Genomic DNA, 19,895 nt, shown 5'->3' with positions numbered 1-19,895 from the left:
GAGTATCCTTCAGATGGTAGTTATCGTACACCATCTGCGAAGAGTTCTCGTGCATTGTGGGGAATGTCCATGAGGTTACGGGACCTCACTGATCTCTGGCATTGTATGCTTACGTTGGTAATGAATCGAATTACTGGAAATTATTCCTGGAAAATGTGGAGGAGAAAGTAGCAATAGAAGTAGCAATTGCTGATAAAAAAAGAAGTTGAATGTCACTCAAAACGATACTGTGACGGTACTATTGAGGGGTGGCGGAAATGACAGTCATATATTTCTTGTTACCAAGATCAGAGTTGTAATACAATGCAATAAAAAGGAATTCTTTATATGGTGTTGTGTGAAATGGTAGGTGAAAGGAATGCGTGAAATAATATATCTTGAAACAACGTGAGATTTATAACCTTGTGTGGTATGTAATGAAAAGTTAAAATTATACAGAAGTGGTAAAATTACATTCGAAATCAGAAAGTACAAGGAAAGGGTTTTATATATATATATATATATATATATATATATATATATATATATATATATATATATATATATATATATATATATATATATTTATATATATATATATAATATATATATATATATATATTTATGTATATATATATATATATATTATTTCCATATATATATATAAATATTATAAATATATATGTTTATATATATATATATATTATATAGGAAATATGTTATTTCCATGATATTAGTATATAAATATTATAAATATGGGTGTGTATATATATATATATATATATATATATATATATATATATATATATATATATATATATTTATGTTTGTGTTTGTGTGTGTATGTGTTTGTCTGAGTTATTAGACTAGTCATTCTTCTTTATGTTGCTTTAATTGTATTAATAGGAAGTGGTTTATTAATACTGAAATATCTTTCAGGTCATCGGGTGTTCCGGCAAACAATGAGCTTGTTCCAGATATTCATGAAAGCAGTCAAGTTAGTTTTTTATTTCTCTTTGTTCGATTTTATTAATCCAGTGCTAGTATATTGAAACTCACACAATCAGTGTATATTTAAAAAGTCACTGTATTCAATAACATATACTTTTGTTCTTAATTAGAAAAAATACCTCGACAGATATTAAATGCTGATTTTAAAGGCCATTGGTGTGATATAACTATGATTTCAATTCGTGAGTTCACGAAATCTCATTCTCAGTGTTTTGGATATTTTCATTTTCAGTTTTCTGTAAAAGAAAACTATTGTGCCGGCTTTGTCCGTCCGTTCACACATTATTCTTTCCGCCCTCAGATCTTAAAAACCACTTAGGCTAGAGGGCTGCAAATTGATATGTTGATCATCCACCCTCCAGTCATCAAACATACCAAATTGCAGCCCTCTAGCCTCAGTAGTTTTTAAATTTTTATTTAAGGTTTAAGTTAGCCATAATCGTGCTTCTGGAAACGATATAGGATAGGCCAGCACTGGGCCGTGGTTAAAGTTTCATGGGCCGCGGTTCACGCAGCATTATAGCGAGACCACCGAAAGATGAATCTATTTTCGGTGGCCTTGATTATACGGCGCATTTTTTACGTTTTTTCTCGAGTAATTTTCGTTAATGATATAACATGTAGCAATCGTTTTGTAATTACCTTATGATTAGTTTCTGAAATAACTAACCCAGTGAACTTGGTTGATAAATAGTTTTAATGCCTTCTTAATTGAAATTAGATTGTTATTTTTTTTTTTTTTACAAAGCTGGGGTGCTTTTTGAAAATATAATTAGCCATTTGTCAGTTATTTTGATGTTGTTAGAAATGCTTTTCAAAATTTATATTTGTTTCACGATATGATGAATAGTGACTTGGCATTTAAATGCATTTTTTTTTTAAAAAAAATTGTGCTGATGTTTTTTGGAAAGGAGGCCTGTCCGATAAATCAGTCACTAAACAAATGCACTAAAGTTCAGTCCAGACGTCATAATGAGGACTAATATATATATATATATATATATATATATATATATATATATATATATATATATATATATATATATATATATATATATATATACACACAATATATATATATATATATATATAAATATATATATATAATATATATATATATATATATATATGTATATATATATATATATATATATATATATATATATATATATATATATATATATATATATATATATATATATAATCAGAAACATTGTGGAAGTAGTGTAAGCACAGTCTCTTGTGCAATGTTAGCTGTGTCATATTTTCCTAAACCTGACATCTGTTCCTTCATGTCTGTGGTAAAAAAATAAATAAAGACACCATTTTAGTCTGTAATTGATGGTAACAACTGAAAGGAGTCAGTCCTGTTTTATAAATAATATTCTTAGTTGCGCTTGAGGTGTATTGTGGTGGTTATACAGTCTTTCTTTAGCTTTGAGACCTCTGGGATTTAGAACTTGGTGGTATTCATTTATCTGGCGTTGATTTATAGCAATGTTCAAGTCTGGTATAGTATTTGATCACAGTCAGGCGTATTTTGACCTAATAATATCCATTTGCTCTAGTTCAAAGTTGAAGCATTTTTATAGGAATTTATTGGGTCTTCTCAAGAGAGAATAAACCCGTATGGGGTTAGTGCCGACAGTTCACGTCATGCGGTGCACTGAAGGCATTACTTAGGGTTCTTTGCTGCGTCTCTTCGGCCCTTAGCTGCAACCCTTTTCATTCCTTTTACTGTACCTCCGTTCATATTCTCTTCCTTCCATCTTACTTTCCACCCTCTCCTAACAATTGTTTCATAGTGCAACTGCTGGGTTTTCTTCCTGTTACACATTTAAAACCTTCTTACACTCAATTTCCCTTTCAGCGCCCAGTGACCTCATAGGTCCCAGTGCTTGGCCGTTAGTCTAAATTTTATCTTCCATTCCATTCCAGAGAGAATAAGTCCATATAATTGTATCTTTTCTATTTTGCTATGTCGATGCAAGGCTTTTTTTTTTTCCTACCTACTACGAATGTAAAACGCTGAGTGTATATGAATATCCATGCTGACATGTATTAAGCAAACCAGTAGACAAAAATAAATGTAAAAAAAAAAAAATACATAATGAATACTTTATCACAAGAGTCAAGAATAACACAATTATTTTGCCATCATTTTGCCGTAAAGTAATGTTCGACTTTCAGTACTTTGAACCCATTCAGAAAGCGAGAGCAGAAAATATTCCCGTGAGATTTCTCTCTCATTCAGCTTTTGACTCTAATTGCTGAAGTTAATTACATGTTATTAATTATGGGGAGAATTATGATGTTTTAGCGTGTTCATTTCGGCCGTATAATTAAGGCTTCAGTGGAAAGGTGCGATGGGACTGTGAAATTTATAGCGTTGTCTTTGCTTAAAAGAAAGTTTTGTCTTGATTAATGGGATGGGAGAGAGAGAGAGAGAGACGGCTTAGAGAGGAGAGAGAGAGCCCTAAGAGCTTTTTCTTGATTAGAGAGAGAGAGAGAGAGAGAGAGAGAGAGAGAGAGAGAGAGAGAGAAGTGAATAAATGTAATTACTTTTGTCTTAAAAGAAAGTTGTCTTGATTAATTGAGAGAGAGAGAGAGAGAGAGAGAGAGAGAGAGAGAGAGAGAGAGAGAGAGAGAGAGAGAGAATTTTATCTACGGCTATGAGAAGTGAATCAATTTAATTACTTTTGTCTTTACTCAAAAGAAAGTTGTGTCTTGATTAGTGTGTTGTGACGCTAGGCCATAAAAATCAGAGAGAGATTGGGAAAAGAGAGAGAGAGAGAGAGAGAGAGAGAGAGAGAGAGAGAGAGAGAGAGAGAGAGAGAGAGAGAGAGAGAGATTCTGTTTACCTGCTTTTTGCGAGAAGGTAAATAAATTTAATTACGTTTGTCTTTACTTAAAAGAAAGTTGTGTCTTGATTAATTGGAAGAGAGAGAGAGAGAGAGAGAGAGAGAGAGAGAGAGAGAGAGAGAGAGAGAGAGAGAGAGAGAGAATTCTACGGCTTGGTGAGAAGTTGTCTTTCTTTAAAAGAAAGTTGTGTCTTGATTAATTGGAAGAGAGAGAGAGAGAGAGAGAGAGAGAGAGAGAGAGAGAGAGAGAGAAATAAATAAATGAGAAATAAATAAATTGACTTACTTTTGTCTTTGCTTGAACGAAAGTTTGTGTCTTGATTAATGGAAGATATATATATATATATATATATATATATATATATATATATATATATATATATATATATATATATATATATATATATATATAGAGAGAGAGAGAGAGAGAGAGAGAGAGAGAGAGAGAGAGAGAGAGAGAGAGAGAACACGAAAGGAAGATTAGTCTGTGACGAAAGGACAATTTCTCCTCATTATGCCGAGTTAAGCATGATTACGACTGACCGCTCGTACTTTCTTGTTCGTGCAATTACCGTTCTAATGAGAGAGAGAGAGAGAGAGAGAGAGAGAGAGAGAGAGAGAGAGAGAGAGAGAGAGAGAGCTTGTGTAAATACGGTTCTGTTCTAATATTACTTAATTGCGCGGCCGGCAATTTTTTTAGTATGTTGCAAGTCTCTGCGCAGTAAACACTTAAGCACGAATTATATGTTCACTTGCAGTTACTACTTTTCATTCTCGTTTGCAGCAATTTATATTTAATTTGATGGCTGTGGATAATTTCGTAAGTCAGTGATATGCTTATTATATTATTATATAATATATATATATATATATATATATATATATATATATATATATATATATATATAATCATGTTTATTGAATATAATTAATATATACATTTTACATTATTATATATACACACTGTATATATAATTCAATATATAAAAAATATATTATATATATATATTTTGCCGGTAACAGATTCTTTTGATTGTCAGGTAAGGGCGTTACCCATTTGTCATTAATCCAGTGGGTAAAATCGTTCCACCTGAGAATTACAGTTTTTTATTTTTATTCCACATTGATTGTTGTTGATGTTTGCTGTGGTTCTATATATATATATATATCATATTTGGTCTACATATATATTATCAATATATACGAAAGGTTTATTATATAAGATAAATACAGACATTCATATATATATATATGTATATATATATATGTATATATATATACGTGATATATAATATAGGCATTACTTAACTTCAGTAATATTTGATTGAAAGCGTTTTTTCGGCTGATCTGTTTATTGAATATAATTAACCATTTTTTTATTCTAATGTCGATTTAATGGAAAAAATATATATTAGTAATATTTTTCATAACAGATTTCGGATTCGTCGGATCATTTGTCATTAATCCTAAAATCGTTCATAATTACAGTTGTTTATTTTTATTCGCATTCCTTTGGTTTGCTGTGGTTCTGCTCCTTCACTTTGGTCTCGGTATATTATCAAACGAAAGATTTATTAATAAGAGGAAATGCAGACATTCATCAGTGCTGAATGACTCATCATGTCTCACGTGACGCAATGTAGGCATTGGCTTAAAGGTCTTTGTTGTCCTATTATAAAGACAACCTCTTTCATTGTTTAGAATGGTTCATATTCTTTCTTGATCTGACATTGATCCTAACAATTGTTTCATAGCGCAACTGCTTTGAGGTTTTCCTCCTGTTAATTTTTCAAACCTTTGTTGATGTCTGTTTTCCTTTTTGTGCTGAATGAGCCATATGTCCAAAGAGCTTTTGGCCTAAAAGGAAGTTGTATTGTATGAAGACATTCATCTTATAAGAGAATGGTTTATTGTTGAAATTTTTTTTGTAGATATGGAATCGGGACGAGGTTTATCAAGTGAGGAATTTTGTTAAATTTTGTTGATGTCGGTTGTTTTTGGATAGTGAGCCTGACCAAAGAGTTTTTATAGAAAGGTAGAATTAATTCCATAAGAAATAGGTACGTCTAATTTTGTTTTTGTTTAGTGAATTTGACCAAAGAGTTTTTATAAAAAGATAGAATGTTAAGAGATCACCCGAACACTGGCAAAAAATTTATATAGACCTTCGATTAACTAACAGTAGGCTAATTATATTTTCAATGACCAAACCAGCTCTGTGGGAAAACATTCATTTCAGTTATGAATATGGCAAAAAATTTATATAGACCTTCGATTAATTAAAAGCAGGCTAATTATATTTTCAATGAACAACCCAGCTCTGTGGAAAAAAAATCATTTCAGTTATGAATATGGTAAAAGATTTATATAGACCTAGATTAACTAACAGAAGGCTAATTATATTTTCAGTGAACAACTTAGCTCTATGGAAAAAATTTAATTTCAATCATAAATATTACTAAAAGTTAACGTAGTGATATATAGAAAAAGTATTAAACATATCACTGATGAAAACATCCAAGATTGTGAAATTAAATGTGAATCGTTGCATACGACAATGATAATCAGTAAATACAAGTAAGCAAATTGGACTTATTTGGAAGATTCCAAGAAGTCTCCTAACTAATTATATCGGTGAAGTGAGGAGCGTTGAAAAGCCTAATATTAACATGTGCCTTAGGAGAAAAATTGCTTAAATGCCCCCTAGTGTAGATTCATGCGGTGACTTAGAAAAAAATAATTTTAAAAACTCTTGTTTAGTTTTAATAAATGTTAAAAGAAAAAGATCCTTACGCAAGAAGAAAACTCTTTCCAACGAATATTATTCCCAGTAATATATTTCCAACTTGTATATATTTTTTAAATGATGTGGTCTGTTCTCATGTTAATGCCTGATAATATTTATATATATTGATATATTAATTGATAGTTAACTACGTAAAAGTAAAGCCCTAGAACTGTTGTTTTCTGGTTATCATCACCGGCAGAACGAAAGGCCATAATCGTGTCTAAAGTAACATGTATCTCTGGAGCGATCATAGCCCATTTTCTCCTTACCTAAGTCCTTTCCTCCACCAGAGAGAGAGAGAGAGAGAGAGAGAGAGAGAGAGAGAGAGAGAGAGAGAGAGAGGATTACAGTAGATGAACGTACAGAGAGAGAGAGAGAGAGAGAGAGAGAGAGAGAGAGAGAGAGAGAGAGAGAGAGAGAGAGAGAGAGAGAGATGGAATTACAGTAGATGAACGTACAGAGAGAGAGAGAGAGAGAGAGAGAGAGAGAGAGAGAGAGAGAGAGAGAGAGAGAGAGAGAGAGAGAGAATGGAATTACAGTAGATGGATGTACAGAGAGAGAGAGAGATGGAGAGAGAGAGAGAAAGAAGATAGATAGATAGAGAGAGCTTGAGAGAGAGACAGAGAGAGAGAGAGAGAGAGAGAGAGAGAGAGAGAGAGAGAGATAGCTAGATAGATAGAAGATTGATGTACAGATGGAGACAAGAGAGAGAGAGAGAGAGAGAGAGAGAGAGAGAGAGAGAGAGAGAGCTGGAGAGAGAGAGATGGATGTACAGATGAGAGACAACTTGAATATAGAGAAACAGAGACAGGCAGAGAAAAGGAGAGAAATACCCTGAGGAGAGAGAGAGAGAAAAGGAGAGACCCTGAGAGAGAGAGAGAGAGAGAGAGAGAGAGAGACTAGCGGAGGAAGACTTTTGTCTGTCTTTCCCCCTCTCGACGATCCAAATCGAGCCGTAGCGCAGATGGGACGTCTGCTGTTGCCTGGCTCGTAAGGGAACCGCTAAAACTTTCCTCGGTTAGAAGTTTCACTTTTTTCCCCCACGTTCCCTTCCCGAAAGGTATAGAAACCATGCTATCGGTCTTCTGCTGCGGTTCCTGTGTGTGTGTGTGTGTGTGTGTGTGTGTGTGTGTGTGTGTGTGTAAAAGTCTCACGCGGAACTGCCGACCGCAAAGAGGAAAAAAATTAAAGAAAATGAGATGGGAACGAAGGGCTTTTCGGAATGAACACACACGCCTTGTTCGTACTTTTTTTTTAAAAACAAGTTGAATGAAGATTTTATTTTAATTGAAGGGGTTTATGTTCACTTTAATTTACGAATTTTTTTTTTTTTTTTTTTTTTATATTGTATGGACACAGTATGTATTATAATGCACACGCCTTGTTCGTACTTTCGGATATTTTTTTTTTTGTTTTAAACAAGTTGAATGGAGATTTTTTTTTAATTGAAGGTGTTTATGTTGACTTTAATTTACAAATTCCTTTTTTTATTTTTCCATATATTGTATGGCACAGTATGTATCATAATGCACACGCCTTGTTTGTACTTTGGATATGTACTTTTTTTTTAAAACAGAATTTTAATAGAGATATTTTTTTAATGGGAGGTGTTTATGTTGACATTAATTTACAAATTCCTTTTTTTTTTTATTTTTCCGTGTATTGTATGGCACAGTATCATATTTTTTCGTGACGAACGTACGTTGTGTCATGACCGAATATAATTTATAATTTTCCTTTGCATGCTTGTATCAGTGAAGCATAAGATTTTAACTTTGTCCTTGTTAGTATAATATCTCTCTGCCAGCTCTTTGAAGATTTATTATCTTGTAAAATGGTGTATGAAAATATGGAATTATCATTTTACAATGTGGATCTCTTTTTCAGCGCTGAATGGCCGTAGTTGCCCCAGTGCTTGGCAAGTATACCAAAAAAATCTATAAATCAATCAATCAATTTTGTTTATCTCTGGGCAATTGGGAATTATTGTTTTCCCCGTAAATCATTACCTCTAATTTGTTCTATGAATATACATAGGTTTTGTTTCGTTTCACTGGAACAGGGAATGGGACAAGCGAGTATTGGTCATTTATACTTTGTGTTTGTACAGTTCATTTATTTGTTTATTTGTTTGTTTTTGCTTATGTTTGTTTATCTTCCCGTAACTATGACTGCTTGTCAATTTGAGCTGCATATTTTTATTTTTTATCTTTTCATTTTTTTTTTCTATTTTCTGGAGAGAGAGAGAGAGAGAGAGAGAGAGAGAGAGAGAGAGAGAGAGAGAGAATAAGCAAGGAAGCACTTACGCTTTAACGAAGAGAATTATCGCAGGCAAGCAGATAATTTTTTCCCACATATATGTGGTAGCTTGAAAGACCAAGAGAGAGAGAGAGAGAGAGAGAGAGAGAGAGAGAGAGAGAGAGAGAGAGAGAGAGAGAGAGAGAGAGAGAGCTTCTGCTTTCAAATTGTGGGTCGAGAGAGTCTTCGCAAAACCCCACAAAGGCTGCAGTGGAATTTTGCCTTCGTTGATACGTGGAAGTAGCTGTTGCTTTTAAAAAGTTATGCTTGGGCTTTTCTTTAACTAAATTACGATATGTCTTTTTGTATTTATCGTTAATTGGTTCAGTTGTTTTTTTAAATTATATTTCGTTTTATTATTTTATTATTTTGTTTCTATTCTTTCCAATGGTCAAGAGTTTACTGCTACTCTTACGACTGCTAACATGTGATTGAGCTCTACTACTACTACTACTACTACTACTACTACTACTACTACTACTACTACTATTATTATTATTATTAGTATTATTATTATCATCCTCCTCCTCCTCCTCCTCCTCCTCCTCCTCCTCCTCCTCCTCCTCCTCCTCCTCCTCCTCCTCCTTCTTCTTCTTCTTCTTCTTCTTCTTCTTATTATTATTGCTAAGAGATTCACAGTTTCGTGAAAAACAATCTATTTAATAAAAATCCACAGTTATTTAGTAAATATATGACTATGTAAAATAAACAAAGACTTTTGAACACTTGAACGGTGTTCCTCCTGATGAGGAACACCGTTCAAGTGTTCGAAAGTCTTTGTTTATTTTACATAGTCATATATTTACTATATAACTGCGGTTTCCTCATTATTATTATTATTATTATTATTATTATTATTATTATTATTATTATTATTATTATTATTATTCAGAAGATGAACCCTGTCGATGCGTAACAAGCCTACCAAAGAGGCCACTGACTTGAAATTCAAGCTTCCAAAGAGTATGGCGTTCGTTTAGAAGTAACGTAAGGTAACAGGAAATACTACCGGGATGGCGATGTTCGCTTAACCTATCCTCATACCGGTTCATTTTTGAAGTTTTAATCCATTTTCTCACTTCTGTGTTTGTTCAACATTTGCACATTCGCTCTCACGACTAATCAGTAATTGTATGTTGCCCTTTCGTTTTCATGACTTGAACAGTAATTGTATGTTGTCCTTTCGCTTTCATGACTTGAACAGTAATTGTATGTTGCCCTTTCGCTTTCATGACTTGAACAGTAATTGTATGTTGCCCATCCGCTTTCATGACTTAAACAGTAATTGTTCGTTGCCCATTCGCTTTCATGACTTGAACAGTAATTGTATGTTGCCCATTCGCTTTTGACTTTAACAGTAATTGTATGTTGCCCATTCGCTTTCATGACTCTGAACAGTAATAGTATTTATTCGCTTTCATGACTTTAACAGTAATTGTATGTTGCCTATTCGCTTTCATGACTTAAACAGTAATTGTATGTTGCCCATTTGCTTTCATGACTTGAACAGTAATTGTATGTTGCCCATTCGCTTTCATGACTTGAACAGTAATTGTATGTTGCCCATTCGCTTTCATGACTTGAACAGTAATTGTATGTTGCCCATTCGCTTTCATGACTTAAACAGTGATTGTATGTTGCCCATTCGCTTTCATGACTTTAACAGTAATTGTATGTTGCCCATTCGCTTTCATGACTCAAACAGTAATTGTATGTTGCCCATTCGCCATGACTTTAACAGTAATTGTATGTTGGCTTTCATGACTTTAACAGTAATTGTATGTTGCCCATTCGCTTTCATGACTCAAACAGTAATTGTATGTTGCCCATTCACTTTCATGACTCAAACAGTAATTGTATGTTGCCCATTCATTTAATTGTATGTTGCCCATTCGCTTTCATGACTTTAACAGTAATTGTATGTTGCCCATCCATTTTCATGACTTGAACAGTAATTGTATGTTGCCCATTCGCTTTCATGACTTTAACAGTAATTGTATGTTGCCCATTCGCTTTCATGACTCAAACAGTAATTGTATGTTGCCCATTCGCTTTCATGACTTTAACAGTAATTGTATGTTGCCCATTCGCTTTCATGACTTTAACAGTAATTGTATGTTGCCCATTCGCTTTCATGACTTGAACAGTAATTGTATGTTGCCCATTCGCTTTCATGACTCAAACAGTAATTGTATGTTGCCCATTCGCTTTCATGACTTGAACAGTTTGTATGTTGCCCATTTTTCATGACTCAAACAGTAATTGTATGTTGCTTTTGACTTGAACAGTAATTGTATATTGCCCATTCGCTTTCATGACTTGAACAGTAATTGTATGTTGCCCATTCGCTTTCATGACTTGAACAGTAATTGTATGTTGCCCATTCGCTTTCATGACTCAAACAGTAATTGTATGTTGCCCATTCGCTTTCGACTTTAACAGTAATTGATGTTGCCCATTCTTTCATGACTTTAACAGTAATTGTATGTTGCCCATTCGTTTTCATGACTTGAACAGTAATTGTATGTTGCCCATTCGCTTTCATGACTTTAACAGTAATTGTCCATTTGCCCATTCGTTTCATGACTCAAACAGTAATTGTATGTTGCCCATTCGCCATGACTCAAACAGTAATTGTATGTTGCCCATTCGCTTTCATGACTTTAACAGTAATTGTATGTTGCCCATTCGCTTTCATGACTTTAACAGTAATTGTATGTTGCCCATTCGCTTTCATGACTCAAACAGTAATTGTATGTTGCCCATTCGCTTTCATGACTCAAACAGTAATTGTATGTTGCCCATTCGCTTTCATGACTTTAAAATGTTGCCCAGTGATTAACAGTATGTTGCCCATTCGCTTTCATGACTTTAACAGTAATTGTATGTTGCCCATTCGCTTTCATGACTTAATCAGTAATAGTATGTTGCCCATTCGCCATGACTTTAACAGTAAATGTTGCCCACAGACTAAAACAATTGTATGTTGCCCATTCGCTTTCATGACTCAAACAGTAATTGTATGTTGCCCATTCGCTTTCATGACTTAATCAGTAATAGTATGTTGCCCATTCGCTTTCATGACTAAAACAGCAATTCTGCCCAAAACTGGAAGACTGCAGTATCTGCAAAAATACAAAACAGAAAAATGGCAGATACTGCAGTTTTCTCTTGCCTTACTACTGATTTTGCAGATACTGCAAATGGGACCCCCTAAATACTAGTGGAAAGCATTGACGAATCATTCTGAAACTGCGGTAACTTGTGTATTTTGTGTTTCACGAGCCCAATATGTGGCATATCTCAATTTGGAAATTTTTGCAGATACTCCAGTTTTCCATTTTAGGGCAGAATTGTCTCTACACAGAAGTGTACCAATTGGAGGTTCCTCGGTTTGAGGGTCGAGACTTTCGTTTTACTTGTCTCGTATGTTACATCTTTTTTTGCCTACAGTATATATATAAATATATATATTATATGTTATATCTTTTTTACATATATATATATATATATATATATATATAATATATATATGTTATATATATATATATATATATATATATATATATATATATATATATATATATATATATATATATATATATATATATATATATATATATATATATATATATATATATATAGTTAATATGGAATATAGTCTTCGCTCCAATTTGATTGTACTTACAAATGTATCATTAATGCAGCGATAGATTAAGACTGAGCACTTACACATAGACAGAGATAACAAAGTTTCATTTCACCTCGTTTCCGTAGTGGCGAATCATTTCCTAGCACCATCACGGAGAGTGAGAACCCATCCCATTTCCCCATCACGTATTTCATCCAGGGCCCTCTCTCGTCGTCCAAGCCCCGAGGAAGAGGGTCTCTGGCACGGCGCCAGGCCCTTGGCGCGGCCCTCCTCAGAAGAGATCTCTAGGTCACCAGGCCAACCCCGGAACCGACATGCCCATTTGGACTCCACAGCCCGCGGGATCGGTCCTACGTGGGAGCCGAGGGATTAGGGGAGGGCGTAATGAGAAGATACAAGTGACAGAATAGGACTGGAAGTTAGGGAATAGGCTGCGGGTAGGGATGCGAGGAGTCTAGGCTCTAGAAGGCTACTCGCAAAGGCTCTTATCGACCGGTTTCTTAAGTGTAGGGAAGAGAAGAGGGAAGAGATGGGGCAGATTAGGTGGATGGTCTGATTACGCGCATTGACCGTCATTAGGGAAGGCGCCTCCTGCTGGTGTCGTCATCTTCCGCTGTTCTACTTTGCTGTTATGCGTTTGTTCGTTCGTTAAGACAGGAAATTATAGGCGCTTAAGTTTTATGCGCTTTAGTACTATTGAAATACAGGGATGCATCTTTTATATATTATATATATATATATATATATATATATATATATATATATATATATATATATATATATATGTATATAAATATATACTATATATATATTTATATATATATATATATATATATATATATATATATGTAGAAACTACTGGTCACTTTTACTGGATACATATGTAATTGTAATAGTTACAATGCCCTCTTAACTTCTCGAATTCTTCGCGTGAAGAATTCGAGAAGTTAAGAGGGCATTGTATTATTACAATTACATATATATATATATATATATATATATATATATATATATATATATATATATATATATATATATATATATATATATATATATATATATATATATATCTGAGAAGCATAAATCTCTCTTACATATCCAATACTTATGCAAGCATAAAATGGAATAGTTTTGTCAGTGTTCATCGCCACGTTTTAGCTAACAAATATCTCTCTCTCTCTCTCTCTCTCTCTCTCTCTCTCTCTCTCGAACAGAAAAGAAAGGTGGGAAAGAAGTGAATTGACTTTTAGATCAGTTTATTGACGGGTTCACAGTAATTACATAGCAGCTGGAGAGACGCTGTCACACAGACGAGCAGTTCAAATTGAGAGTTTTTCTTTGTTAATTTTTTCTCTAAATGAAAGCTTGGTATCTCTGACTTGCTGCTGCCAGACTGTGGCCAGATTCTTTAACAGTCTAGCAATCAGTCTGCCAGTTAATCAGTAAGTCAACAGATCAGTTTAGCTAGCAGAAATAACCCTTCTTGATAATATTTCTGTACACATGGAGAGTAGAGAGATCTCCCATATTGTTCGTGTGTATACCAGATGTATCTGCCATTTTTTTTTTTGGGTTCATACCATCTTAGGAACTATATTGCTTTGTTAAAGGATTGACCAAACCCTGAAATTATGCAACGGTTATAACTCTGGTCTAATAGAAGGCAATCTGACAATATAAGTAATGATTATTTTGTATGGAAGAGATGTTGATATGGGCCTCTTATACCGCATTACATTCCGAGGGATGATAACAAGTACAGTAGGTAAGGACACGAGCAAGTCCCAGCCTCAAAGTGAGCAGTATGTAGACCCAACTTTTCGTTTATGATGTAATATAATGTATTTTCCGGGAATGGTTTTACAAATTAACAGTATTTTATACAACTCAGTGTGTATTCAGAAACTTATTTGTTGTATGTGTGACGACGATTGTCTAGGGATAATTAACTTCAAGTTTCGATGTGACTTCTTCCAAAACCGGGCCAGTCTCTTTCACCACTGGCCCGTATATAAGCATGTAAAAATTCGGCACCTTTTGTCTAAGCTTCGAGACGGTAATTACCGACCTAAGGGCCGTGACTTACAGTCCCTACCATCTCTTGTCATACCATGACTTTTAACGTCATGTGTACATCAGTAATAACGCTAGATTGCATTAGTAACTGTAATGCCATTATTATTTTATGATTACCAATCCAATGATTGTAGACAAAGTCATTAAGGTTGTATTTAACCTCCGTAGCGAATTTCTTAATAATCATCGAGAGATTAAATCAGTCAGGTGCATCGAATTAACCCCAATTGATTACCTTGTTACAAAATCGTATATTTTAATCAGAAATAATTAACCTCCATTTAGCTGATACAATTAAGAACAGGTGCTGCCCAAAACCAGACCCACGTTTAAAAGCTTGATTTGGGCGTGGCTGTAAACAAATAGTACCAGCGAGAGAGAGAGAGAGAGAGAGAGAGAGAGAGAGAGAGAGAGAGAGAGAGAGAGAGAGAGAGGAAAGCACAGGTGTACCTGACGATGAAGACCTAATATGGGTTACAAGAAATTAGACCAGATAGGCCTAAGCTAATCCGTAATTTATTAGTCGGGGAGAAAGTTAATTTTTTTTGTTATTATTCCTTCAGGGGGCCAGTGTGTACTCTTAGGCTTAATTTTTTTTTTTTATTGTTCACTGAAATCTCACCATTTGATCAAACTAGTTCTTATGGTGTTAGAGTGAAAGGTTTTCCCTTCAGTATGCTTTACGCATATTTCTCTTCTGGGCTTTTGTGAAGATTTGATATAATATATATATATATGTATATATATATATATATATATATATATATATATATATATATATATATATATATATATATATATATATATAATAATGTGTGTGTGTATTAGAGAGTGAAAAATTGTCTTGAAGCTGTTGAATTAACGAAATATCTTATATTTATATATAAGTTTTTATCGTTGTTTTACAGTCTTATTGCAAAATTGTGTAATCAGCAATCTATTTATTGATTGAATTTCTGAGCTGGCTTCATATTTATGTCGTGGTTTAGGATCATCAGCCTTGATTAAAGCGTTGTTCTCTGCCATTGTTTCTCAATTGTAGAAATTCGTTACGAGTTATTTGTATCTTTGCTGTCGAACGATCTCATTGAATGGAATTGTTTTGTTCTGGTAAAGACCCTATTTTGCCTCGGCCATTCCTTGAGTGGGATTTTGACGACACCGTTTCTGTTGAAAAGTTAATGGAATGGTACTAAGACTGGTTGTGCCAATATGCCTTATATAGTTATTTAAATTCAAGCCACTGTTTTTATTTTCGATATGATGACTCTTCTTATCAGTTTTTAGACCTCCATTCCTTTCTGTCTTGTATAAATAGGTTGATTTCATCACCGAGTGGACGCATCGGAATGGTACTAAGACTTATAGTGCCAATATGCCTTAATATACAGTAGTTATTTAAATTCAAGCCACTGTTTTTGCTTTCGATATGATGACTCATCATATCAGTTCTGAAACCTCCCTTCCTTTCTGTCGTGTATAAATATGGTTGATTTCATCACCGAGTGGACGCATCGGAATGGTACTAAGACTGATTGTGACCGATATACCTTATAGTTATTTAAATTTAAGCCACAGTTTTTATTTCTTCATATCAGTTATCAAACCTCCCTTCCGTTCTGTCGTGTATATATATGGTTGATTTCATCACCGAGTGGACGCATCGGAAACCGAACATTTATGTTCAGCTAATGATCTGTATCTATTCGAACATCATCTTTGGATTCCGTTATACTAGCGCATGACATAGGAGATGCGTTCGATTCATCACACCCGATGCGCAGTGTTGCTAAATAGCTTGTTAGCCAACGCTTTCGAACTTACGAAGGTGCCATATCATGAAAGCAACGGAATTAATTGCTAGCGTGGCTACGGTACATGAAAACGAAGGTTTTACTTTTAATAATGGAGAAGGTTGCGTTATGGTAATGGGAGAGGTCTGGCGAACTAGGCGGAAAGGTTTTGGAGGGAAACTTATTGGTCAATAGGAGAGGTTCGTTCAGAAGTTTCGAATAATTAAATAAGTCAGTTAAATAACGAAATAAAGCGTTAGGTTCCAGGATAGTCAGAAGTAGAGAATAATTATGTCAGTTAATGGATAAATAAAAGAAAGCGTTAGGAGGTTCCAGGAGTGAGGAAACTACCAAGCTTCCCCGAGGCGCGGAAAGTCGTCCGCTCTTCTTCTTGGAAAAGCGGACGATGAGACCAGAGCAACACGTGAAAATTGCCGGACACAAAAGACAACAATGGTGACGGTGATAATACCGAGATGATGAGGATGATGTTACGGCGATGATGTTACTGCACATCTGATGTTTTGTGCGTTACCTGCTAGTTCTTACGTAATTGGAGTCTTTCGTAAGTGTTGTGTACAGGAGCGAGGGCTGTGAGAGATATCCACACGCGGAGGATTTTGGAATTAAAGAGCCAGAAAAAATGGGACGCTCGCTGTCACGCGGTGTGTCAAGGTCTTCTTATATATACTCTATATATGTGTATGTATATATATATATATATATATATATATATATATATATATATATATATATATATATATAGTATAGTATATATATATATATATATATATATATATATATATATATATATATATATATATATATATATATATATATATATATATATACATACATACATACATATATTATACACACAGTATATATGGTATATATATATATATATATATATATTTTTTTTATATATATATATACATTATATATATATATATATATATATATATATATATATATATATATATATATATAGAAGGTGTTAAGGAAGTATAGCATTCGTTGTTTGTATGTTTTGGACTTTGGACAAGACTGTTGTAGCCATAGCTATTCGTTATATTTAATAGACATGGGAATTTATTATATATAAATATATACATATATATGCAATATATATATATACACATATATATTGTATATATAATTCACCACGCCGTTTCTCCCAACAAGAAGTATCTCCAGAAAATAAGACAAGACAATGATTACTACATTATTAATACTTTTACTGTTAAATCATGGTCTGTTACAGTTTCTCCCAAACACCTTGAAGAATCAAGCGCTTTCATTATCCGTATTATTGAACATCTCTATCTTTCAGAATTCACATTTACCCTCATAAGAGAGAGAGAGAGAGAGAGAGAGAGAGAGAGAGAGAGAGACTGGATTACATGACGGTAAGGTAATCCTGAAATGATCTCTTATCATTGCTTGTTATCTCCACCACCTTCCTTGCTTTCTCTTCCTTCTTGATTCCTTCCCCGTCAGTTCTTACTTATTATTAGCTCTTACTGTTTCCCGTACGGGGCTACGCGGGGTGCACTGTAGGCATTACTTAAGGTTCTTTGCAGCGTGCCTTCGGCCCCTAGCTGTAACCCCTTTCGTTTCTTTTACTGTACCTCCTTTCATATTCCTTTCCTTCCGTCCTTTTCCTAACAATTGATTCGTGCTGCAACTGAGAGGTTTTACTCCTGTTATACCTTTCAAACCTTTTTACTGTCAATTTCCGTTTCAGCGCTGAATGACCTCATTGGTCCCAGCCCTTGGCCTTTGGTCTAAATTTCTGTATTCAGTTCAATTCAATCAGCTCTATATTGTCCTTTCTTTCTACTCCTTCTCTTTCCCCTTTCGATCATTCTCTCTCTCTCTCTCTCTCTCTCTCTCTCTGTTTCACCCTTCTGTTTTTTTTCTTCCTTGTCTCCTTCGTCTTCCTCTTCCAATTTTCTGGTTTCTCCACCTCCTACCTTTCTTCCGCTTACCCTTCCTTCACTTCATCTCCTTTCCCTTTCCCTTTTTATTTCTCCCCTTACCATTCTTTCACTTCATCTCCTTCTTTCCCTTTGCATTTCTTCCCCCTTACCCTTCCTTCACTTCATCGCCTTCTTTCCCTTCATCTCCTTCTTTCCTTTTCCCTTTGCACTTCTCCTCCTGACCCTTCTTTCACTTCATCTCCTTCTTTCCCTTTTCCTTTCTTCCCCCTTCATCCGGTCTTGCCTGTCGTCTTCTCTACCCCACTTTCTCTCCCCGTTCCAACCTCTCATCTCCGTGCGTGCATCTAACTGAAAGGTGGTCTACAGAGACCCTTTCGGTCTTAAGGAACCAATATACATTTACTTTATTTTCACATATATTTGTGGGTTGGTTCGTGTGTTAGTTTGTTTAGTTGTTTTGTTGTTAACTTATGGATTGTCGCTGGATTTCTCCCTTCCTTCAGTTAGATTGTCGAGTTTCCTTTTTATTGCCTAATTTCTCGCAACGAACGTAAGCCGGGGGAAATTGGAAATGGACCGTGACAGTTGTTTAGTGTTTATAGTAACTGTCACAGGATGGGTTATATATGTTAAAGTTAATAGATATATATATATATATATATATATATATATATATTATTATATATATATATATATATATATTTATATATATATATATATATATATATATTTATATATATATATATATATATATATATATATATATATATATATATATAGAGATAGAGAGAGAGAGAGAGAGAGAGAGAGAGAGAGAGAGAGAGAGAGAGAGAGAGAGAGTTGTGTAATGGAACAAGCAATACGGGAAGTTATATAAATATATAATTATATATATATATATAGATATATATATATATATATATATATATATATATATATATATATATATATATATATATATATATATATATAGAGAGAGAGAGAGAGAGAGAGAGAGAGAGAGAGAGAGAGAGAGAGAGAGAGAGAAAATTGTGTAATGGAACAAGTAATACGGAAGTTTTATGAAATCATATACTCATTGCTTTTACAACCGACGTTTGATTATTCCAAGAAAAACAATTTCTTCTGAGCATTACATTCACCATACGATACAGTCTAAAAAAAAAGATAATTTATCATATTGCATTTACTTATCATCAAAGTTTATTGGGCGTGCGCACTCTTATTTGATCGTTTTCCGGCTGCGCCATTTTTGGTCGAAATCCGACCGCATAGACAGGAACCGTATTTTCATCGGCGGTTTCATCAGAATTGCATGACGAGAAAACTGATTGTTTTGGGGCTCTTGTGGTCGATGCATTTATTTCCTCTGGATTTCTTTCTTATTTTCTAGTTAATTTTTGTAATTGGTGAATATCACACTTCGGTTAAAGGCGTGATGGGGCGTCGGTTCTTAATTTGTTGACAATCTCTCTCTCTCTCTCTCTCTCTCTC

General features: G+C 34.2%; 1 long non-coding RNA gene across 2 annotated transcripts in view; it reads left to right on the top strand.

Moving 5' to 3' along the window:
* LOC136853553 (uncharacterized) overlaps positions 1–19,895 on the top strand; it is a 231,466-nt gene that overhangs the window by 28,670 nt on the left and 182,901 nt on the right. For both annotated transcript variants that reach the window (XR_010857494.1, XR_010857493.1), the window contains exon 2: positions 919–976. This is a non-coding gene — a long non-coding RNA (uncharacterized lncRNA). The remainder of the gene's footprint in view (positions 1–918; positions 977–19,895) is intronic.

The sequence above is a fragment of the Macrobrachium rosenbergii genome, chromosome 27, assembly GCF_040412425.1.
Source record: "Macrobrachium rosenbergii isolate ZJJX-2024 chromosome 27, ASM4041242v1, whole genome shotgun sequence".
In the NCBI taxonomy this organism is placed as follows: Eukaryota; Metazoa; Arthropoda; class Malacostraca; order Decapoda; family Palaemonidae; genus Macrobrachium; species Macrobrachium rosenbergii.
Note: the sequence above shows the minus strand (reverse complement) of the source record. Positions and strands in the feature narration are given on the sequence as shown.